Source organism: Aplidium turbinatum, chromosome 3 (genome assembly GCF_918807975.1).
Source record: "Aplidium turbinatum chromosome 3, kaAplTurb1.1, whole genome shotgun sequence".
Taxonomy (NCBI): domain Eukaryota; kingdom Metazoa; phylum Chordata; class Ascidiacea; order Aplousobranchia; family Polyclinidae; genus Aplidium; species Aplidium turbinatum.
The window spans coordinates 40,938,432-40,964,154 of record NC_137474.1 but is presented as its reverse complement, the minus strand read 5'-3'; the positions used below and the strand labels follow the sequence as shown (position 1 = coordinate 40,964,154).

General features: G+C 38.5%; 1 non-coding gene across 1 annotated transcript; it reads right to left on the bottom strand.

Annotated features, from left to right (window-relative positions):
* Positions 1 to 10,056: 10,056 nt before the first annotated feature.
* On the bottom strand, positions 10,057 to 10,165 carry LOC145767667 (U6 spliceosomal RNA). Its single transcript, XR_014288836.1, has one exon. It is a non-coding gene; the product is annotated as a U6 spliceosomal RNA (small nuclear RNA).
* Between the last annotated feature and the right edge of the window lie 15,558 nt (positions 10,166 to 25,723).

Genomic DNA, 25,723 nt, shown 5'->3' with positions numbered 1-25,723 from the left:
TGCAATATGTTGTTAAAGGCATACTAAAGGAAAATTTCAAACCGGAATTAAGCATTAAAATGAGTAAACTGAACATTTAAGAATACATTTCAAAAACAATTACCCAAAAAAATTTGTTTTCAATGGCGCTGGCAAGGCCCAAAGTCCAGTGTTTCATTTATTTTCATTTTTTTTCAAAATGACCAAAACGTGCAAACACAGCTCAAGAATACGTCATAAAGTCCAGCAATAACAAAAGCCACGTTACCAATCTGATGTTTTGAGCAAACTGTCTGCTGTTTTGATGTTAAAATGTGCTGTTTTGATGTAAATACATACATAGCCTACAGTCAAATCGCCCGCAGTAACAATTATTGCGTGATCGGTTGATTGCTAGACTTTATGACGTAGACTTTATGACGTTCTTTACAGTCGCACGCTTCGTTGCTCAGGCCAATCTCGTTTTGAAAGCTCTGACAAAAGCACGCGCACAATGGTGGTCAGACCGCAATGGGGCAAAATTTTATTGAAAATCGTTTTATGGTAGCATGTTAAACACAAAGAACGTGGAAAATCGCCAAGTCAGGTTTTTCCTTTAATACCCCTTTAATCAACAAATTCTTGCCACTCTGATAAGCACCGCAAGTGACAGTTGTCTATAATAAAAGAAAGACGGTTTTATAGACTCTCAAAAAAAGGATGAAAAACCAACTCATTGCTTTTTTAGAGGGAAGACTGTTCATGAATTACGATAGAATTACGATTTTTCGATGATTTCCACAAGCGTTTGTTTTATGGTACCTGTTTTTTTCCCTGTTATTGGAGCCTATTTTTCGCTGATATGTTTGCAGGTCACTATTGTTGCCTGTATTGCGATGTGTCAAACATTTCCTTGTTTACTGAAACTGTTAATTGCAAGATATCTTTTGCGAAGCGAAGTAACAACACCACTCTTGCTTGGCGATGAATATTCTGATGAAACCGCTCGCCTCGCTATAAGGGCACAAAACAAGTGGCCTCGTTTATTAGGCATTGTTAAAAAAGTCAAAAGTGTTGTAAAAGGAGCTTGGCCTGGCAGTAGCGTTGTTCGACTAATTTTGTTGCTGCGGTATTCTAACATAAATATGAACAACATGTAACGCTGGATACTGGGTACGAAATGCGTTCTTTTCTAGAATAAGAGTCAATCTACCTAACATTGTAGTTGTACCTAACATTGTAACAATCTAGCGATGTATAGCCATGTGAGAGACCAGCTTTCCAAGTTAGTAGAGTAGTGGCAGTGCATACAGCATTGGGTCCTTCAATGTTTTCGTTAGGATACAATGTAGATTTAACTCAACGAAATCTACTAAAGTAATAAGTAGCCTACCACTAGGAAAAGGATAATGCAACCGGTTGTAATTCTTTAGCTTAGTTTAATTTGTTATAAGGGTCACTTGCTTCCACAGTGCTTTTTGTTGCAGAATTTTAATTACTGTAAGTTACAAAATCTGCAAACATTTTTGGTACCTAAAATGAGTGAGAATGACACTGTTTTAATATAGAGGAAATGCAATGTGGATGAGAGTAGGAAGGTGGGCCAAAAGAAAGTTTGGCTTTGTTGACAGTAGAAAGAGCATCAACCTGTTTGAAATGTAAAGTTCGTTCAGAATTAAATTATAGCTTTGTAGCCTATTCTACGAAATAATCAATGTTCTTTATTTAGAACAGTGATTCAGTAAATCTTAATATTTACCAATTAAAATTCTACAATAGACTTAAAAGATTACAAATTTGATCCTGCCTTCCCTTTTCCAAAATGTCGTGAAGCAAGTAATTATGTTATAGTAAAGGACGAATTAAAACTGTCAAGAACAACTATCCGAAAGTTAATGGTAGAAAATTTCGCTCACAATGGTTTGATGACTATCTCTGGCTGGAGTATTCAGAAGCTAAGGATGCCACATTTTGCTTTTCCTGTCGAGTTTTCAACAGCTTGGTATGTAATAGTCCTGTTAATATTAGTTAAAGTTTATTCTATTAAACTGCAATTGTGCTCCACTGGTGTTAAATGATTTTTTGTGCTTTATAATTCTTCTTCCTATCCACAAAGATTTCATGCGCAATAGTAAATGACGACAAAGTTTAAAACACAAAATGAGCGAATAGTTATATTACGTATTAAGATGCAAAAAAATGCAGTATGACGAAACAATGCAATTAAAATCAACGTGTTCCTACGTTTGTTAGACGTTAAAATACGTTTCACTTGTAGTAAAATTATTTTCTCATTCTTTTATTTCTAAGTAAATTGCGTTGCTTATTGCCTTTAAAATTGTAAGACCTGCGTCCCCGCGAGCAAGTTTGTACATTTTTTACATCAATTCAACGCCCTACAACGTTGAATCGATGTAAAAAGCAGCAGATTTTGCTGGCTGGGGTATATGTTTTAATTGATTATTATTTTTACTATAAGTGAAGCTTGTTTTTACGTATAATAAACATAGAAATATGTTGACTTTAACTGTATTGTTCCATCATACTGCCTTTTTTGCATCTTGATAAGAAGTATAAAAATTGTTCGCTAATTTTGTGTTACTTATCATTTGATATTTTGCATTCTCCTGATGAAATCTTTGTGGATAGGAAGAAGAAATATTAAGAATAAAAATTGTTTAACACTGGCGGAGTATTTATCGCAGTTGAACTGTGCCCGGTGGCCAGTGCCGGTCTTTGGGGTGTGCAAACCGTGCGATCGCACAAAGCCCGCAAATTAGGGGGCTCGCAATTTACTCAGAAAATGCAGTAATTTTGTCATTTCCACTAAACCTGTAGACCTAATAATCTAACAAAATAAGCAATCAACATATGTCTCTAAAACCAACTTTGCCTAACTTTAAACGAAACTACATTAAAAGAGCGAGTTTTGCCAATACCAAACATTCAAATTACTCAGCTAGGAATTAACAACAAGAAAACATAGAGACTCAGCTTTATTTTCAAAAAATGCCAAAGAACCGGCCCTGTGTCAAGAGCCTCTACAAGTATGCGAAACTACCAGGAATAACCAATCAAGGCTTTGTCAGTCCGAGGATAAAGATTCAAAACCAAACCAACCAAACCTCCCCCAGAAAATTTTGAAAAATCACTTTGAATTTGGTGCATTCTGAGAGCATGTTCAACAAAAATTTGGGTATGAATATTACTGTACAATGGTGATGTCCGGTGGCATAGCAAATTTTGGCTAATTTTAAACGAAACTACATTAAAAGTGCGAGTTTTGCCAATACCAAACATTCAAATATCTCAGCCAGGAATTAACAACAAGAAAACATAGAGATTCAGCTTTATTTTCGAAAAATGCCAAAGAAAACATGATCTTATCCTTTTGCTATGCCACCAGACAGCACCATTGTACAGTAATATTCATATCCAAATTTTTGTTGAACATGCTCTCAGAATGCACCAAATTCAAAGCAATTTTTCAAAATTTTCTGGGGGAGGTTTGGTTGGTTTGGTTTTGAATCTTTATCTTCGGACTGACAAAGCCTTGATTGGTTATTCCTAGTAGTTTCGTATACTTGTAGAGGCTCTTGACACAGGGCCGATTACCGAGATTGGCAGAGTGAAGTCTTCCGATTGTTGAAGTGTTGTTGCCGGGGAATTATTCCATTCACTAGGTGCCGCTGAATGGAGAGCAGTCCTGAAATACGTTGCTCAAGCGCACAACCCGAAAGTCGAACCAGCGCAGCGTGATCTTGAGCCAGGCCCGTAACCACTGAGCTAACGGCCCCCCCAGACACCCCGCCGCTGGGTGTTCGCCCCTCGGCCGTCAAACCCCCCTCCCCTTTCAAAATACCTACCTACGCTATTGAATTGGATCATTGTCATTGGGGCCCGCAAAGCATATTCCACACAGGGCCCGAAATACCCTAAGACAGGCACTGGGTGCCCGTCACACTATATTTATTCTATTTACTTTTATTAGCCTCAATGCTCGCAAAGTCATAGGCTACACATGTGACCGCCTCTGCGTGTGATATATCTTCTATGTTTTGACATTTTACTGTCACAACCATCTAGCGTCAAATCAATATATTTTGTTTCAACAGATCAGATCATCAGACATGTCAAAAATGTGGGACTTTAGGTGCCGTAGGCTATATTGCAGTAGACAATAGAAAAAGAAAACAGGAGAAATTAAATAATATATCACTATCTTGCAGTAATATTTTGCCTCTCCAATGTTGAAGGTCTGGCGGCGCCACTGTAAACTAGCCGTTGCAAATTAAAACATTATCGTCAATGCAAGCTGAGTACCTATGCCAGTAACCCATCGGCTATTATTAGCGAATGGGCGTTTTTAAATTTTTTTCGTTTCGATTAAAAACCATTTTCAATGGCCCTCCCCTTGAGAAAATCCTGCGTACGCCACTGGAACTGTGTATTTATGAATACAGTATAATCCTTTGTCCAAGTAATTTGCATAAACACAAATATTATACTATATGTGATGCTAAGACTAAAATTCTAGCGTTTATAACACTTGGGGTAAAAACAGGGGTTTGTTACAGTGTCATAAAAATGACATCTGCTTTACTTACAATTTCAGTAATCTTCCTTTGTTACATTAGCTGAAAAAACTGTAATCTAAGTAATGATGAAGAAAATACTACAAGTTGACTTGTGCTTGGGTGTGCCGGCATACTGTATACTTTAAGCAATAAAAACGATGGGGTCCTTAGAGCAGGGGTCCGCAAATAGTAGGTCGCGACCCATTGGGTCGCGAGACCATCCACAGTGGGTCGCAAAGCGGTTTAAACTTACCATAAATATAACTTGTATGAAAAAAATAAATACAATCATAGGCTTTGATGTGCTGAGCTTCGTACAATTTGGTAGGCTACAAGAAAATTTATACTTTGGATTGTAGTAGGTCTACAGTAGATAAGCCCACGGTTATATAGCCTGGAAGACAGCTTGAGCCAGGGCATGAAAACTCTCTCAGCTTATCTCCAGAACTGGCGACTGAAACTTAGCGAAACCAAAACTTTGGCGGCAGCTTTCCACCTACACAATCGGGAAGCTGATCGTGAGCTACATGTTCAGAACAATGGAAAACCTCTGTCTGTCTGCTCCGAACCAAAATACCTTGGGGTGACACTGGACAGATCGTACACATACCGCCACCATTTGGTGTCACTGCGCAAAAAAAATGACATCCCACCCTGCACTATACTCAAGCGCCTGGCAGGCTCCAGCTGGGAGGCGAAGGCTGACACTTTGCGTATAGCATCCTTAGCCCTTGTCCACTCTTCAGCAGAGTACTGTGCACTTGTTTGGTGCTGCAGTGCTCACTGCCATAACATCGACACTGCCATAAACAGCGCCCTGCGCACAGTTACCGCATGCATGCGTCCCACACCATTGGACAACTTTGCCATTCTCCCTGGCATCCGACCTGCTGAGCTTCGTAGCGAAGAAGCTACTCCGTTTCTTGGCCGACGGGCACTAGAGCCTAACCATCTTCTCCACCACAAGATCTCTGCTCCTCCAAACCAGCACCCCCATCGACTGAAATCAAGACACCCATTCGTGCCATCCGCTCAACTTCTTATCAACGAAGCAGATGAACTTCATCTCTGCGGCTACTTGGGCGGACTATAAATGGAATTCTGAAAGGAAGTCAAGTCCCACCAGACTCCATTCGTTTATCTCCGACGCCGACACATGCCCCATCGGACTGACACCACAAAGACAAGCATGGATGCGCCTCAACCGTCTTCGTACGGGCGTCGGGCTTTTCCGCTCAACCATGCGCCATTGTGGAATTGGCCTTTTCCTCCTCCTGTAAATGTGGTGCCGAGGAACAGACTGCAGACCACATCATCAATGACTGTCCCATCTTCAAGCCACCTAACGGAGTGGAAGGTCTGCGTGTCATGGATGATGAAACTAAAGACTGGCTGCTCTCTAGTAGCCTTCCAGTGTAGTCCGAGAACATCTTGAGTCTGGGGGAGTAAAAGGATAGAGTAGACCCTCGGCCCCAGAGACTTGCACGATGACGGAGCCCACGGTTAATAGGTCCACCCACTTATTAAGCCCAATTTGGTCCATTCCGGAATTACTGAAGGTATAGGAGTGATACAAAATTGTCCCCCGCTTAATAAGCCAAAAGCGTCCGGTCTCGATGTGGCCTTAATAAGCGGGGACGACCGTATTGGAATTGATATTAATTTGCAAAGTGTTTTGCCCAAAACTATATACTTCCGAAACGTTTGCATCGCAAAGACTTCGAACGATTGCTTTTTGGGTCGCACCAAAAAGTATTTGCGGACCCCTGCCTTAGAGGACCCCACCTTGGTAAACGACGTTGGTGAGCTAGGCTTGGTATGTTAAAGTTAAAGGTTAACTTGTCTTCATTTTCAGAAAACCTTTTAAAGGCATAGTAAATGAAATTTTCAAACGGGAATTAAGCATTAAAATGCGTAAACTGAACATTCAAGAATACATTTCAAAAAGAATTATCGAAAAAATATGTTTTCAATGGCACTGGCAAGGCCCAAAGTTCAATGTTTCATTTATTTATTTTTTTTTTTTCAAAATGACCAAAAAGTGCAAAACTGCTCGAGAATACGTCACTATCGACAGCAATAACAAAAGCCACGTTAACACTAACATCAGATCTGATGTTTTGAGCAAACTGTCTGATGTTTTGATGTTGAAATCTGCTGTTTTGATGTACTGTACATACATATATAGCCTACAGTTAAATCGCCCGCAGTAACAACTATTGCGCGATCAACTGATTGCTCGCCTATAGTGACGTAGACTGCCATATAGTGACGTAGACTGGCGTGCTCACTGTACAGTCGCACGCTTCGCTGCTCACGCCTATTCTAGTTTTGAAAGCTCTGACAAAAGCGGGCGCGGAATGCTGATCAGACCGCAATGGGGCAAAATTTTATTGAAAATCGTTTTATGGTAGCATGTTAAACACAAAGAACGTGGAAAATCGCCAAGTCAGGTTTTTCCTTTACTATCCCTTTAAGCTTTAATTGCTAACGTAACATTGATTAACAAGTTCCCACAGCCATCTTGTTCTCAAAATTAAAAATATCGTTTCTTGTAATGAACTAAAACAAATGAGGGTAAGTTTAATTGGTATTTTCAAGGGTGGACTTTTTTTGCTTAACCATACACAAGGCCGTTTAGAGGATAATTAATTTGGGCCCGGTATCAATGACACTGTAGGGCTTGAAATCAAGACGATGTTAAGAAAATAAAATGCACTATATCTAACGAATACGAAGTGGTTTCGTCAAGTTGCCTGGCCCCTTGGAAAGTTTATGGGCCCCTAAAATCCTCCAGACCCAGGTTCAAAAGTACCCCTGGACCCCCTGTTAACGTTACACACCTTGTATCAATAGATTTGACATCTTTCGCCGACAGGGTACTAGGAAACAGATTATACGTCATATTATGAACATTTGTAGCTTGCTAGTCAAAGCCAACTTCTTATCTCCTTTACACCATTACCCCTTTTCCGGGTCTGAGCACTCTGGTTTTCTGATCTGGTCGCTTGAATCCTTTTTACCAACTAACGCCACATAGAACGAAGGTCTGCTTGTCTGGGGCGCTGATACCAAAAGCAGTATCCTCAAAGTAAATCAGACTACTTTATTTCTAAAGATTTGGCCAATTTCAAAATTGCACCCCTGCTAACTATACAATGGATACTATTATTTTTGTATTGCAACAAAGTTCACTCAGTCGCGTAGCCGACCCTTGGCTCAAAAGGGCGCATTTGGCCGACAGTCAATCGCCGCGACGCCAATAGCGGGTCAAGTCTATCATTGCTGTCGCCATTAATGGTGCAATAGTGCGTCAGGTCGGCTGTATAGCCAAGTGGTGAGCGCCTTGTTTGGACGTTCGCAAGAACGTTAGTTCGACACCGCTTAAGAGCATATAGCTGTGTCTTTGGACGCTTTAAAGCATGCTTAAAGGACAGTGAACAACGAAAATTGGCTTCCTTGCTTAATTCCTATTCACTGAATCTATATCTTAAAAAACACCTGCGACAATTCTTTGGCTAAACTGACCCTTTAACATAATTAATTTGTTTTTTCCACGTGCAGCAATTGGTTTACTTAGCTTGAAGACGTTATTAAAACAACAGAAAATCTGAGCTTTTTCCAATATGCCGCAAGAATGAAAGTAACATATGGACCAAAATAAATTATCGTAGATTTTAAGACAGATAAAGGCATCGTAAATGTAGGCCTACCACAAAAGCAAAGAAATTTATTTATCTTTCTGTAAGCAATTTAGATTTTTTATGAAATAAAAGCATTCGATCTTAGAAGGTTACTTCTGATGGTGCATCACTTGGATTATTGTTTCTACTTGGGTTACCAATCAATATTTCCTAAGAATGAAAGCAGTTATTACTGCAGTTATACCTTTGGTTTAATATAGGCTATACAAAAAAAAACTTTTTAAGTCCAAGTTTAAATGGGAGAATTAATGTATATAAATTAAATGTTGAAGTGCGTACGACAGACTATAAAAATGTAGCTATAGTATAAGTTCTATGATAATACTGTATTATATCTTTATATTTATTATAAAATACTGCAATGCATGACACTTCTTGAATTTTTACTATTTTTGCTACTTAATTTTTCTTTGAGAATTGTTATCGACAAACTGTGTGCTTTACTGTATTGGATACGAATCAAGCCCAAAACGCTTTTTTAGAGAAAAAGTGCTTTTTGGTTACTTTTTATCCACAGAAGAATCATTATTTGTCAAAATTGAAGTTTTTTCTTCTGTTAGTTTTTTTTTCAGGCATGAGTGTATCTGAACTGGCCACGTGAGATTAAAACAACACAAAAAAAATTTGAAAATGCGTTGCTAGCGCCAGATAGTGGCCGGTGTTACTTATCAAATACGTCCTGTTTGAAGATAGCAGAGTTCAATGAAATTGGTGATGTACAAAAATTGATCTTTCGTGAAAACTGTGGGAAAGCAGCATTTCTGCATCGGACGGTACGTCGCTAGCGCTAGATAGTGGCGTGTGTTAGAAATCATTGCTGTTGTTTGAAAACAGCAGAGTGCAAAATCTTTGGTGATGCGAAAAAAGAGATATTTCGTCAAAACAGCAAGAAGGCGGCATTTCCACATAGGACCCACTCTGCTTCATGAAAGATTACTGAAGGATGTATTTTGTTATTTAAAATTACATGGAGAATCAGCAGAGCCCCTATTTATGACACTATAGAGCTCTGCTGATTCTCCATGCACTTTTAATAAAAAAAATACTGAATCGATACTTGATGGAGAATCGCTGGCCTACTGCTTCGTAGTCAGGAGCAGTGGCGGCTCGTGGTCTCAAAACATGGGGGGGCTGCATCAACCAGTAAGCTAACCTAATATAAATAATTATAAACCTGTACCGGACTGAGTTATAAATGCACTGAGTTATAGTTAGTAACACAGTAACATGTTTTTTTAATAGGCTGTCGTTTAATGTTTTTATCATTTAAAGCAGGGGTCACCAACTGGCGGCCCGCGGGCCGCATGCGGCCCGCCACGCTGTATCGCTGCGGCCCGCGGAAGGTATCAGCGTACAAGTATAACCAAAAATACTTTTCTTGGGGAGTTAAAGAGCACGAAGGCAAAAAATACTTTCTGGGAAGCATATCTTCGCTTTGCATACGATTCCACCGACCAACCAATCAAATTATAGTTCTAGGTGGGGGTTGCTTAAAGTTATTCCAATACGATGTCCAGCCACACCGTACCAGTGGTTGATTAAAACGTCTGTTTTCGAAATTGTCTGTGAGCATAAGGTTGCTTATTTTAAGTTTGAAAATGTCATGTAAACACTAGTGTGCGTTTCAACGTTATTGTGTTTCTCGAGCAGTGTTCTCTTTATGCAAGTTTTTGTTGGCAAAATAGGTCGGTGTAGCCTACCAATTCAATTTATAATAAATTGACAAAATATTATATATAAATTTAAAGACTTTTTCTGATTGTATAATGAAAATATTTAGCTTAGTAGGCCTACTGCAAAATGTTTTTTGTTTTTAAAGAAATATGGAACGCTTCACGATTTTGCGTGTCATCCTTGCGCAGGGGCCGTACTAATCTTCTCTGTATCGCTCTTCAATTTTAGCATATGTACTGCCGAAGCAAGTAGCCTACTGCGAAATGTTGTTAATCAACAAATTCTTGCCACGCTTGAACAAAGACGGTTATATTTCTTAAATGTATTAACAAAAGAAACAGGCATTTGTGCAACGCTGATAAGCACCGCAAGCGACAGTTGTCTATAATAAAAGAAGGACGGTTTTATAGACTCTCAAAAAAAGGATGAAAAACCAACTCATTGCTTTTTTAGCAGAATTACGATTTTTCGATGATTTCCACAAGCGTTTGTTTCATGATGCCTGGTTTCTTTTTTCCTGTTATTGGAGCCTATTTTTCGCTGATATGTTTGCAGGTCACTATTGTTGCCTGTATTGCGATGTGTCAAACATTTCCTTGTTTACTGAAATTGTTAATTGCAAGATATCTTTAGTGAAGCGAAGTGACAACACCACTCTTGCGATGAATATTCTGATGAAACCGCTCGCCTCGTTATAAGTGCGCAAAACAAGTGGCCTCGTTTATTAGGCATTGTTAAAAAAGTCAAAAGTGTTGTAGAAGGAGCTTGGCCTGGCATTAGCGTTGTTCGATTAGTTTTGTTGCTGCGGTATTCTAACATAAATATGAACAACATGTAACGCTGGATACTGGGTACGAAATGCGTTCTTCTCTAGCATAAGAGTCAACCTATACCTAAAATTTTATTAGTGCGGCCCGCCACAGTTCTCCTTAGTTCCAAAATGGCCCGCATGCAAAAAAGGTTGGTGACCCCTGATTTAAAGTAAACTTTTGATAATGGCTTGAATTTGGTCAAGTTTAGGTGGCCACCAGGTGGAGCTAGTACTATGATAGGACTTGATATTAACTTAGTTGGTTAAATCTATGCTTGTGCTTTCCAACGATAGCAAATTTGTTGAAATTGAACAACAAATGAATAAATGGGAGACAATTTCTTTCAGGTGTTTTTCAGTGCATTTCCACCCCGTGCTTCCTCGTTTATAATTGTCTATTCCAACCTGTGTGACGTTTCATGACGTCCTCATCCAGTTGAGTTGACCAACAGGGCGAATTGTGAAAGAGCACCACCTACGATCTCTTCACCTAATCACCGATAGCTTCCACACGCTTACCCTAAAGATTTAAGAGAACCAAAGTTGGAATCCCTGACCAGGGTCTGTTCTATTTGCAGTCCCTACAGCGCTTGTTCAGTGATGCTAGAAAACTTTTTTTCTGAAAAACCTACGTCATAAAAAAAGAACAAGCAACACCGAACCTGCAAAATTTGCAGACCCAGAGTTGCCAATTAATTTTTGTCATACAAATTTTTTTTTTACAAAAAAAATTAATATTAAGAGTTTTTAATTCTTTAAGCGAAATAAATTAAAAAAAAAATATGGCAAAACTATGTATATGTAATATAATTCACATATGCACAAAAATGTTGGGGCGTTGCAGTCCCGCAGTCCCATATGGCGAGCCGCCACTGGTCAGGAGATCCCCTATCCTTAATGGAACTCAATAAATTTATTACTGAAGGATGGTATTGAAGGCTGGATGGGAGTAAAATAAAAAAGTAATTATTTCGAAAATATTAAAATCTATATACTGTATATATTATTAAAATATTATATATATATATATATATGTATATATTATAAAATATTAAAATCTATATACTGTATATTATACTTAAGCAAATGAAACCACTACAATCAAAGTAATCGTAACAGTCTGTTTCACCCTTAATGGGATTGTCGAAAGGTTTTGAAAAACATGCAAAAGAGAAACTGGTAATATTAAGAAATTTAGATAAGAATCAGGGCGACTCTGTCCTCAACAAAACCCATTAAAAAGGCATCATCAGCGAACCGCACATAGCTCTGATCTGCCTAACTGTACCCAGACTGACTGAAGAGTAGCTATTGTCAATACTGCAGTGAAGCGTGGACGGCGATTATGTTGAAACGATGGGATGGCGTAGCGGATTAGGCATAGGCTTTTCAATCATGCAATCCCGGTTCGACACCCGGCTTAAACCGCTCACCTTTACCCAGGGTGTAACAAATTTAGTGGAAATAATTGCTGAAAAAAAGGCGGCCGAGAGATAGGAACTGCCCACTATACTTTTGTTAGTGCCGAAGGCTTAGTATAATGAGAATCTTATCTTTTCATTTTCCAAAGCTCAGTAACTGATTATTGGACCTTTTCTTTACTTTCCCCTACAGTAAAAAAAATAACGTAGGCTACATCAAATATAATTGTATCAATAAACGCAAGATAAAATTTTTCTTTTAACTTGAAACCCCATTTTTAGGGAGTACCTTGGGAGTGCAAAACCTTGGGAGTGGGAGTGCAAAAGGCCTAGTGTGATCACCTTCTCATTCTCGGAAGCTCAGCAGGACAGCAGCTGAGTATGGGACAACCTTTACCTTATTACTTATGTGCAACATTCAATAGAAGATTATTTAAGCGAGTAAAAGTATGCATCATTTAAATTATTAGCCAACATTGTTAGCTTTGGTCAAACTTTTAGTTTTTCTAGTGGACTAGGACGTTTAAAAAATAGTTGGAGATACAAAATGTCATTTTCTCGAAAATTATCTCCCAGTGAGAGTCTTCTCACCTGTTTACACTTAAAAAGTATTTTTTAATTCTGGCACAAGTTTAACTTTCTTGCTAAGCGAAAAAAGGATGTTGCTGTGCTTAATTATGTAGCAGATTACATCAGTAGCGATTCAGAAAAAAGCTACAATCGTTTGCAATTTCTTGCATTCAAATATGTGCGAAATGTGGCATTTTACCAATTGAAACAATTTCGCAACATCAAGATCAGCCAAAAAAGATAAATAATTACGCATGCAAATTACACCAGTGTAAGTTATTTGGCAATGTGCAAATTGTTTCCATAAATCGATTAATTATCAGTACGACCAATATGTGAGGTCATGTCATATCACTCCTATACTAAAATCCCTGCATTGGCTTCCAGTATTGTATCGTATTCGCTTCAAAATATGTCTATTAATTTATAAAGTTTTTCATGGTTTTGCTCCAAACTATCTGGACACTTTGCTTGTTCATTATAAACCTGCCAGAACTTTGCGTTCTCAACATCAATTGCTCTTGTGCAACCCTTCATATAAGACACAATATGGAAATCGTACCTTCCCAGTTGTTGCTGCCAGTTGCTGGAACTGTTTGCCTATTTGTGTGAAAGAAGCAGAAAATTTAAATGAATTCAAAACTCGTTTGAAAACGTTCTACTTCAATGAACATTATGACTGAAATTACCGTATTAATTATCACCATTGTCATGTACAGCGCCCAGGAGCATAGTTTGACTGTGGATGTGGCGCTATATAAATGTTGTTATTATTATTATTATGTAAAAACATACTTTACACACTCCAAAAGGCAACTGGTCTAGGCTATACATTCTCTTTGAATAAGGAAGTATGGAAAGTAAGATTGTAAAGTTATTCTACAACAATGAAATCTACCAATTTAAAGTAGCCTACTGGTAATTGTGTTCTCTATTGCAACTGAAACTGCTGCATATTTGAATAAGAAGTCTGATGTTCTAGCAACAATACAAGATGTGGCTGTAAATATTGTACTCCGGTACATACATGCACAATTGCACATTGCACAGCTGGAATCACTCACAAGCGATACAATTTGTAAACTTGTGGCAGAGTTTTGGAAAGACAAGTCAATACAAGATACAAAGGATCTGCTATTCAAAAAGGCAGTCTACATTGAGGAAAGGAACGAAAGAAAAACAAATGCAGAAACAAATACACAGGATATTATAGATGCTTTCCACAAGTAGCCTACTTTACAAATATAACAGAAAAATTGCAATTTGCTACAGTGGAAGCCCGATTTCCCTCATAAGACATTAAACACTTGGACGTGTTTACATGAATGCAAGGCATTGGTATTTCTTAAAGAAGAGGTCAATCTCATAAAAGAAGCTAAACTAACCGAAAACATTGCAATCAGGGAACATCTGTTGCTGACCTCACTTCCCAGCTTAAGAAACAATCAAATCTCATTGCACCTGAACCACTGTGTGTAAGCTCTAATTCTACTGCTATTTTGCAATTATAATACTTCTATTTTGCAATTATAATTCTATTATACTTTCTTTAATGCTGTACAGTCATTAGATGTAGCTAAAGAGCCCACTCTTGCACAAATTGTAGCCAGTATCAGCATGAATCAAGCTATTCAAAATGTAGAACTAATAGTCCAGTCAATCCGGCTCAAAATAGGGCTTGACCCACCACTAATTGCAAATGTTTTGCTCCATACATTTTCTGAAAGCTTACATCATACAGAATAACATACTAAAAATCTGCTGCAAAAAAATTAGTGGAACACCCTTTTTTAGGGGTAAAAACAAAATGGCCGACATGCGTCCTAAAAATCTTCATTTTAACGTATCTTTTCGCCTAATTCATGTAATTTGGTTTTGTAAAAGAGCTCGTTCTATATTTCTGGTACAAGGAATTTATAAACAGACACTGGAAAATTGAAAAATGAGATAAAAATTTGTCTTAATAAAATTTTATAACAAAATTTAAAAATAAAATGGCCGCCATGAGTCTCAAAAATCTTCGTTTTTCCTTATCGTTTAACCTAATTCGCACAATTTAGTTCTGTAAAAGACCTAATTTTATCAAACAATTAATAGTTCAAACCAAGGCATCATCATCAGAGTCAATGTCTTCCATTAGGCCTAATGACGAATTTGAACATGACCCATGGCATTCACCACATGCAACTGTACATTCTAAATCAGATTTTCGGCATGTGCATCGAAGTGTAGAACAGCCGGTCTTGCAGTTGCAGACAATCATTTCCAGGAACTGAGATGGAGCTGGAGGTTTGTCTGTCATCACAGGCACCAGACTGCCTTCACTAAAACGCCAACCCCACTGTTCCGGTGGAACATCTGTCTCATGACCCAGCCACACCTGCACTTGATGATATACCCTGAGACTGTGAAACCTCGCTGCTGATGACGTGGGAGGAAGCGAACATGGGTCTACTGCAGTCGTACTTCTTGCTGTTTTTCCACAGAAAATTTGATATCTTAGATCAGTGATTCCCAAACTGTGTGCCGCGGCACACTAGTGTGCCGCCGGAGATTCTCAAGTGTGCCGCCGGAGATTCTCAAGTGTGCCGCGAATCTTTTTGGAAAGTATGAATATTTAAAATAAGCCATGCAGACAAGCAAATACGACTTAAAAGCGCTCTATAACTGCTTCAATAGATGATAAATAAGCACATGTAACGATGAAACCAATTATGGCATTGCCGATACAGGAGGGTAATTGCCACGTCATAAGTTGGGTTTCTAATACTGTGGTTCCCAAACTACAAAGAATGTTTGACTTTTTTAAGGGTTTTATTTATTTAGATCTCAGTTTATATAAATTTATGATCCTAAATACCAAGCTATTTATGGAAAAGTATTTTGATTAAGCTAGTACATAGAAAGAGACAGCACAGCAAAAGCCTAAGCGTAAATATAAAAAAGAAAACGTTCAGCACGGGCTAACGGGCTTACTGCTTCAGGATCAGAAGATAACCAACAACCTTTCTGCATTATCTGCAATAAAGCCTTATCTAATGAGTCGCTTGTTTCCAGTAAACTTAGCAGACATTTGGAGAAAAATGTTCCAACATTGAAGGATAAACTAAAAGGATATTTTGCAAACCTAAAGTCCCAAACAAGCAGGCAAAGATCATGAATAGCTACAGCTACTCAAGAAGCAGGAAAAAGGATTGATTGCAAGTTACAAAGTGGCACACTTGTTGGCGAAACGTAAAAAAGCACACACGGATGCAGAATCAGTAATTGGACCAGCATTAGCCATTGTTGTTGAAGAAATGCTTGGTAGTGCTGCCCCGGAAAAAGTTGGAGTTCCGTTGTTAAATAACACAATTTCACAAAGCATAGAAGAGCTATCCTCAGATTTAAAGGATCAAGTTTGCGACCACTTTGTTGCTACAGACAAAGAACTGTCTGTACTATGGTGTTTCCAAGTTAACAAATCTACTGACATAACTGGGAAATCTCATCTGCTGGCTTTTATTCGTTTCATTAACTATAAAACATTGGTAAATGAATGTTTGTTTTGCAAAGAATTGAAGGGCACAACCAAAGGAGAAGATATATTCAAATTGGTAGATGAAAATGTTTTGCTTTCTGAGTTGAAATGGAGTAACTGCGTGAGGGTTTGTACTGATGGTTGTCCTACAATGCAATGGGGGAAATAAAGATCTCGAAGAAAGTCTGTGATTCGTTTCCCGCCCTTAATGAATCAACTCATAAACAAGAAATCATTCCGCAAATCGTGAGAACATTGTCTGGACTTCAACTTGCACTGCAACATTACTTTCCACCATTTGGAAGCAACGAAGCAAGCAATTTCTGCAGAAGAACAGCTCATTGATTACGAAACTCGTTTTTTCAAACACTGTTTCTACAAAAAAAACTTGGATGAGTTTTGGTTGTCTGCTTCCAAATCCTACTCCATGATCGGTGCAAAAGCAATCAAAATTATAGTGCAATTTGCATCTTCATGTCTGTTTGAACATGGCTTTTCTGTTATGACTGAAATTAAAAGCTGTAATCGAGAAAGACTGCTTGAAATTGACGATGAAATGCGGGTATATTTTTCAACAATGCAGCCTCGTTTCAGTCATATAAACAAGCACATCCATACCATTAACACGTGAAAATAATTTTTTTAAATCAACTTTTCTTCTTTTGTAAGTGTGCCGCAAGCATTTTATAATTTTTCTAGTGTGTCACAAGCTGAAAAAGTTTGGGAACCACTGTCTTAGATCGTCAAGATTATCATCTTGCCTTCCATTGTACATGGCAATTAGAGCCGACTTCCCTGCTTTTACCAACATCATTTGCATTTGCAGAGAATGACATGAAAGTTGCTGCAGCTGTTCTGAAGTTTTCATCAGTTCTTAGTTTTGTAACAGCTTTCTGTTTGCCTATTCCAAATACCCTTGAAGTGGTATCACATCCCAACAGTGCATGGGCAAAGAGAAGATTATTTGACACAGTGTCTCCAAGAAGTTTTCTGGTGACTGAAATGTTCCAGCACTTTGATGGATTTTTAGTGCCCTTTTTAGATGCTGTTTGCAACCAGATGTTGTGTGTGGTATTACTCTTCTTGTAATGTATGAGCAAAATCAGAATGTCAGTATGACTTGCTAAAACTACAGTGTCTTGTTGCTGTGCAGATGACATCGCGGTTTCTACTATCAGGACATCTGCATCTCCTCTGGCATGGTGGACAACACATCCTGCTCTTTCGAGTCTGTCCCCTATCATATGGATTAGTCTCTGTTTATTTTTATGGTTAGCAAGAAAGTCTTCCTTTTTGGTTTGGAGCTTCATTGTTGGATCGAAGATTACTTCAGCCCCAATCCTACCAACAGTTCTTCGGAAGTAAGCACCATCTTTTGTGGAAGGCGAATCTGTGTAACCATCAAACACAACAATACAGGCTCCATATTTGGACATCACATAATCAGTGTACATCTGTATGATTTCATCCCATGCAACTCCTTTTGTCAAAGGAAGTTTATGGAGCAGGGCACCTCCATTTAGTACATGCTGGACTAAGGGCTTAGATAGTTTTGGAGCAGAATCAATTGATGAAGACCACAAGAAGTCAGCCAATAAGGCCTTGTTGGCTGGTCTAATGATAGACTTTGATTCAAACAAGGCTGATGGAAATTGACAAAGTTCATACTGGAATACCTCTGGTAGCTGATTCGTTGTTGTGCCAGCACAGACTAAACGTTGAAATAGGAGGATGGGATCAACACTCACTTCCCTGTCCTTGACTTTGACCGATTCTTTTGCACCCATGGTGATGGCTTGGTGTTTCTTTCCGAAGGAATGCTCAGTCACCTTTACTCCAGGCATTAGTGCAAGGATTTTCATACCTACATCCCATGCTGAGTCACAGTTGACACTGTCATGAGCTGCAATGCCTGTCACTATGCTTCTCATGCTTGGTGGGCCATCCTTTCGAAATGGATTTCTCACTGTCAAATACTGAATTAGATCTTGAAGATCTTTCATATCTCTTCTTATCCTTGCTGGGGTACTCTCTTTGTGTTGCTCACTGGTGAGAAATTTCACCCCTGTGAACTCTTGCATGGTTTCATTTACTTGGGCGCATGCTGGTGCAGATAGAACCCAGATGAGTGGTTGTGTCTCTGTCAATCCACGCCCCCTTGTAAAGCTGACTTTCAACCATGCTTGTTGTTTGTTTGTTGTTTGTCGTATCCAGGTTTTCACCCGGTGGTTGAAGATTTAGATTAAGTGGACGGGAAGGCAAGAAAGCCAATCTTCGTGTCCTCCTTCGGGCATGCCTTAAAGTGTCCTGCCACAGAACCAGCCGCATGCTTTTGAGCGGTGTCGAACCGGCGCCCTCTCGATTGCCGTTCCAGTGCTCTCAACACTCGGCTATGCAGCCGACAACCATGCTAAATGCCTTTAGCCACAATGGTTGATCAAGTGTGATGACAGGACACACTTTGTATCTGGTTGCATGAGACGAAATGAATTTCAGGGTAGAATAGATGTATGAGAGATCACTGGGGTCCATGGCAATCATGGGCAGGAACAAGACGGAAGTTTTGCCTTGATGTTCTCCTTGGTGGATAAGTTGCATGAAGCCAGACCATTGAGGACGTGGTACCTTAAGAACCAAAGACGATTCCCATAATAGATGTGCCATTGCGTATGGTTCTTCTACACCAGGATCATTCAAGTTTCCATACTGCATTTGATGTAAATTCTCTTTGTCTTGGTGGAAGTACTTAATAGAAATTCTGCCAACGTTAATAATTATTAACTATTATTAAATATTAAATATAATAAATAACTACCGACTTTGACTCTTGATATAACTAACGAGTGCTTTGCTGCCGGTGCCATCATGGAAATAATGCTCATTCCATGAAATGTTCCATAACCATCAATGCTATGCAGATTGTGGTCAACATTATCTGTTGAATATTGAAGAAATGTGCCCTCACTCAAATCTTCTACAATGTCAGTATTTTGTGTTACTGCTGCACTTCTCTCAAACATTTGAATCTCACTGTAGGAGCTGCAAAATCCATGCTTGCTCAAAGTCAACAAGCATTTTTGACTGGAACAGATGATGCATCTGCACGCCTAAGCCTAACTGTAGGGGAGCTGTAATAGCATTTGGTCTTGCTGCTTGCATAAAGCTTGTCCAAAAGAAGCTATTTTAGGGCCAGCATTCTTGCTACAAACCATAGTCTGAAGAAATTGAAGTAGGGACTGAGGTATGCATTGCAGTGCCGTCTCTGTTAACTAAATTAGATGAAAAGATATGAAAAAATTAAAGATTTTTGGGACTTGTGAAGGCCATTTTATTTTTAAATTGTTATAAATTTTAAAAAGACACGTTTTTGTCTAATATTGCAACTTTCCAATGTCTGTTTTTGAATTCCTGTACCAGAAATATAGAATGAGCTCTTTTCGTCGTCGTCGTCGTCTGAGCTTCTGGGGCCGAGGGTCTATCCTTTTACCACCCCAGATTCACGATGTTCCCGGACTACACTGGAAGGCTGCTAGAGAGCAGCCAGTCTTTAGTTTCATCATCCATGACGCGCAGACCTTCCACTCCGTTAGGTGGCTTGAAGATGGTACAGTCATGATAGCTCTTTGATTGATAATTGATTGATAGCTCTTTTACAGACCTAAATTATATGAATTAGGTGAAAAAATATGGAAAAATGAAGATTTTTAGGACACATGGCGGCCATTTTGTTTTTACCCCTAAAAAGAGTGTTCCACTAAATTTTTCGTGGCAGATTTTTAGTATGTTATTCTGTATGATGTAAGCTTTCAGAAAATGTATGGGTCGAAACATTTGCAATTAGTGGTGGGTCAGACCCTATTTTGACTGGACTATAAGGGACATCTAAAGAAAGAGACGCGAAGGCTCACAGCGATTGCCATATTCTAAAGACACTACCAGGGCGGTAGTTTGTAGCGCGTGAAACATGCGGTTCTTTTCAAAATTGCAGAAAGTTTTGTCGTGCAGCTGATACAGTCAGCTACAGAAGACAGTTAGCAAATGTTACGTAGAGCATATTTAAAGAATACTTGTTTGGAAAGACAGTTGAAAAGTTACCAGTAAGCTGTTTTTCGTAACAAAGCCTTTGCAGTAGGCTAGATGTAGAGCAAGTATATGGGTAGTTGAATTAACAAGTGACCATGCTAATAGCGCAATGCAGGTTATCATAACAAGATTTATTAAACTACTATCGGTGCCAATTGTCATTTTACGATAAACAGAGATTCTTTACGATAAACAAAAGTCCTATTGTCAGACTAATAAAAGCCTTCGTATCCTTTTCTTTAGACATCCCTGGTAAAACTGTCAGTAAAGATAATAATGTTTGTTTCTATATAGCGCTGTATCCATTGCAAAATGAAACATGCAAAGTAGATGGCATATACGATGATGGCAGTATACGCAATGGAAGACCCCATTGCAGTGTTAAAGATATAAATTCCTTGAATGCTATTAATATCGTCTCAAAATATACAGCAATTGGTGTTGTACGTGTTTACCTTCAGCTGTATTGTGCAGTCAACTAAATATCTTGGTGTGCTGATTGATAACATGTTGTGTGACGATAATGATATAAAAAGACAAATCAGAGTTTCGTATTGTGCCGCTAATAATGTGCCTTCATTTGTTAAATATTTAGTATGGACTTAAAACGAGCTGTGTTTCGAGCTTATTGTATGCCTCTTTATAATTTACACCCGTGGACCAATTTCTCTGCTAAATGGAAAAAGAAGTTTGAAGTTGCCTATAATAAGGCATACAGACATGTCTTTAGTTTTCATAGATATGAAAGTGTAAATATTCACCAAGTTCGTTATGATGTAGGCTACTAACTATGGATGCTCTAATTGAAGTAACTGGCGTTCGTCAGGTGACTATAGGCTACTGGGTTACCTCCTGATGTTAACGATGATAGCTAGCTTTTATTGCTGACGTTATTACTATTAATGCTCTATTGAGAAAAATGTGTATAATTTTCTGTCAGGCTGCTCAGACTCCGAAAATAATCTAATTTGCCCCCTGCTAAACACTGATGTCTATCTAAACATCACAATGCTATGGTGTTGCTTGTAAATTATTGTACAAAGAAGATTGAGATGTTTGTAGTCTTTCCCCTGTACGTGTATTTTTCCTCCCGTTGTTTTGTTTTGTTCCTTTCTCAAGTAATTTCATATGGATGTACAACATGGGTGCATAACTGAAGCAAATAAATAAAAATAATTACGATATATTTTGTCAAAGCAACAAGAAGTGCAAAAACTTGACATCAGTTCCCAAAATCTGATGAAAATTAAACCAGGTTGCTTTAAAATAAAGCCCATCTCTACCCAGAGAGACTGTGATTCAGTTTGATGAAAATAAGTTTTGAATCTCCCTTGCCTATGTTTTAGATTTTCTATGAACATATTTTAGATCTCGTATGCCTATGCTTTAGATCTCTTATGAACATATTTTGAATCTTCTGTGCTTTGATGCCTAATGTTTGGATCTCCCATGCCAAAGTGTTGGATTTTATATTATTCCCAAATTTTAAGTCTCTTATGCCTATACTTTGAACCTGTTCTGCTCAACTCTCGGACCTCCATGTCAATGTTTTGGATCTCTTATAAAATATCTGTCATTACCTATGCCTATGTTTTAAATCTTTTATGAACATCTTTCGCATCTTCTATGCCCAAGTTTTAGATCTCTTATGTCCATACTTTGAATTTCTTATGCCCATGTTTTGTACCTCCTTTAAGCCCATGTTCTAAATCTCCCATTTACAAGTTTTAAATCTCCATGTTCGTGTTTTGGATTTCTTATGCTCATACATTGAATCTACTATGATTATGGTTTGAATCTCCCGGAGCCGTGTTAACCACCCCCGTACATCATGGTCGAGGGAGTCCACTCATTTTAGTGAGTCTAATGTTTTTTGACAGTTTAAAAAAAAAATACTACAGAAGCTCAACAATCCATAGCTTAAATCACGCAAGACCGTATTTACTGCTTTTCAAACCCCGGACAGGGGGCTTACCTCAACCTAGGGGCCCACTCATATTTAGTTCGTGTAGCGTTTATTGGCTTGTAATTTCACGGATTTTTTCCAATTTTGAAAAATATCTTGCTCACTTTGCTCGCTCTACCTCATTTCGTTTATTTAAGTTCTAAACGATATTGGGCAAGTATAGTTGGGAATTGATTAAGGGAGTGAAAAGGTTTTTGAGTAAAAAATAAACACTGCTCACTTAAATAGCTTAGTTAATTAATCAACAAATTGATACATTTCAATGTGAATTTGAGGTAGGTAATGAAGTGAAAATGTTAGCTGTGAAGGTGGGGACACCTTAGGTAAATTTTCGAAGTTCCAGCCTGCTGAAAGGCTAGAACACACTAGGCTATACAAACTTTCAAGAAATAAATTATTGAAATCTTCCTATTGTCGTGAATATATACAGTATATATATTTTTGAGATGGTGGGCTAACTCAAATTTTAAATCGAAACTTCTACCTCATGCAATTTTTATTTGATGTTTGGTTATATACAAAGTGTGCTTCTTGATAAAGACAAAAGCATTGTTGCTCCTAAAAATTCCTAAAGTGATTAAAACAAGATTATATTTGTTAAAAGTTTCAGGGGGACAAGCCTCCCACACCCCTTTCCGTTTCCATTAATTGGATATTACTTATTTATGTTATGAATTTTACTTTGTTAAAACTCTCGTCCTTCCCCAACTTTTTTGTAGATCCACTACTTCATGGTCGGCATAGACTATTAATTTTTTTTTCTGTTTTATAACTTAAAATTTTAAAAGTTCTTTACTCTTTTCTAAAATGATGAATGTGAATTTTTCCCCTCACTGAAAAAGTTTTCGGCTCTAAACACCTTTTGGTCCTAGTTTTAAGAGCGATCACTAAGCATAGGGGTCCACTAAAGTATTTTGGAAGGGGGGCGAGATTGTGCTCAAACGGTCCTGGAATCTTCCACGCCCATGTTTTTAATCTCTTATTTTCATGTTTTGGATCTCATCCCTGTGTTTTGCGTGCGCGGACATTTTGCCGAAACCTATTTTGCCGAAAGACATTTTGCCAAAAGGACATTGTGCCGAATGAACAAGTTGACAAAAGAACTAATTGCCGCATGGACACATTGCCGAAACAATTTGGAAAAAAAATTACTTTGAAGTGGCACAAAGTCTCGTTACCGCTTTTCCGGCTGCTGAAGTTAAGAGTTTTACTTCAGCCAATGCCTGTGGAGGAAGGTACAGGGACTTGGTCTTCAGCAGTGGTACAGAGAATCCCCAGACCACGCGCTTCTCATCAAAAATTTCCAATCGTTAGCATTCATTCCAACTGACCGTGTAACGGAGGCGTTCGATGAGCTACTGGCATCGCTTGACGACGCCATTGATGACGTACTTCATGACTTTGTTGTATATTTTGAAACTACCTGGATTGGTATCTTGCAGCGTGGTCGTCGACATCGTCCTGCCTTCGTTCCATCGCTTTGGAAACAATCGAGTTGTTGATGATCTTATGATCTTCCTCGTACTAACAATTTCGTCGAAGGCACCATGCTTTCGACCAACGAGTCTCCATCACACACCCCACGATACGTCGACTGATAGTAAAGTTGATAAAGGAACAATCGCACAATGAACTAATCCTGGAGCAGTTATCAGCTGGCGTTCAATTGGCGCCACCCAAATAAAAAATATAAGGTTGTGAACGATGGACTAAAACACATTGTGGAGAATATCGATACATATAAACACTTTCTTGCGGATAATTCTTGCGGATACTTACGCGCTGTAGCACATAATTTGTGAGTGAAAACTGTTTGTGAATGATATTTATGTGTTATCAGGTTATCATAATACATATAATACATTTGTATAATCTCGGCAATTTGTCCAATCGGCATTTAGTCCTTTCGGCAATTAGTCCTTTTGGCAAAATGAGTTTCGACAAAATGTTCAGGTACCTTATTCCCTTGGTTTAAATCTCCTTTGAACTTGTTTTATACCTTCTGTGCAGAAGTGCTGCCCACGCGATGGGATAACTTAGCAGATAGCCTAAGGCGCTCTCTTTCACATCATGTAATGCAGCTTCCACACCCGACTTAACCTGGTTGTTGAAAAGCACCGCTCACTTCTAGCCAGGGCGCCGATGAATTAGTATAATGGAAACAAGTTTTGAATCTCTTAGGCCCAAATTTTGGATCTTCCATGCCCATGCTTTGGATCTCTTATGACCATGCTTTGCATCTCCTAGGCCCATAATATGTACCACATGTGACTTCGTGAACGAAGAAGCTTCAACTTCAAGCAGCGTTGGTTCGACTCGCGGGGTGTGCGCTTGAGCAACGCATTCTAAGGACTGTTTTCAGTTCAGTGGCACCTAATGGATGGAACAATTCCTTGACAACAACACTTTAACAATCGGAAAACTGCACTCTGTCAGTTTCGCTAACCGGGTTTGCGCCAGTGGTTCAAAGTCACTACTAGTATGCGAAACTGCCAGAATTAAGCTCTCGATGAAGCTTTTCCAGTTTGAGGATAAACATTTAATCAATCAATTTTCTATTCCCATGTCTCGGATCTCCTGTAAACATATTTTGATAGTCCGTCTTGCACCAAAACCATTTACGTCACAACAGACATTGTGATGTAGGTGAATTGATGAGTTATCGAGTTTGGAATGACAGTACTGTATGACACTTTGATCTTGATCTTTTTATTGCATTTTCCTTGCATGAGGTTTTATTTCATTTGCTGAAACACACTGTTGCAAACACTAGAATTTTCAGCAAAACTGGAGATTAGATTAGAACTAGAATTAGAGTAAACAAGTTTTTACCAAATTAGATTAGAATTAGAATTACTAACGTTTTGCTCTAATTCATCGAATTAGACAAGTAGAATTATCTCGTTGTCCAAGTCTGCCTATGATATTGTTTTTGATCTCCTATGCCCACGTTTTGAATCTTATGCCCATGTTTTGGTTCTCTTATTCCCATGGTTTAAATCTCCTATAATTTGTTTTTGGATCTTTTTCTGCACAAGTAGTGGTCATGCTGTGGGATGGCGCAACGGATCAGGCAATGTTAGTTCGACTCCAGACTTAAAACTTCAATCAAAATATTCTATCTTTACGAAAACAGTTATTTTAGTCCATGTTGATCCAGGCTTTGCGGAGGATGAAACGACAAGAACAAGCAATTATTTTACTGCAGTTCAACTCTCGGCAAACAGTTAGATAGTTTATCATTATCGATTTCCTTCAATTTTTTGGTGTATGGATATACTCACGGCCCAGTTGCGGCTCGTGGCTAGTTTAAATGGATAAGCTGCAAAATGTTTGACATTGTTTTACATTACATTTACATTCACCAATTTCAGAAGGGTAGCGAGCCGTCACTGTTAAGGTCTAGTTTAAATTAGGCCATGGTTTATTCTTCTAACGC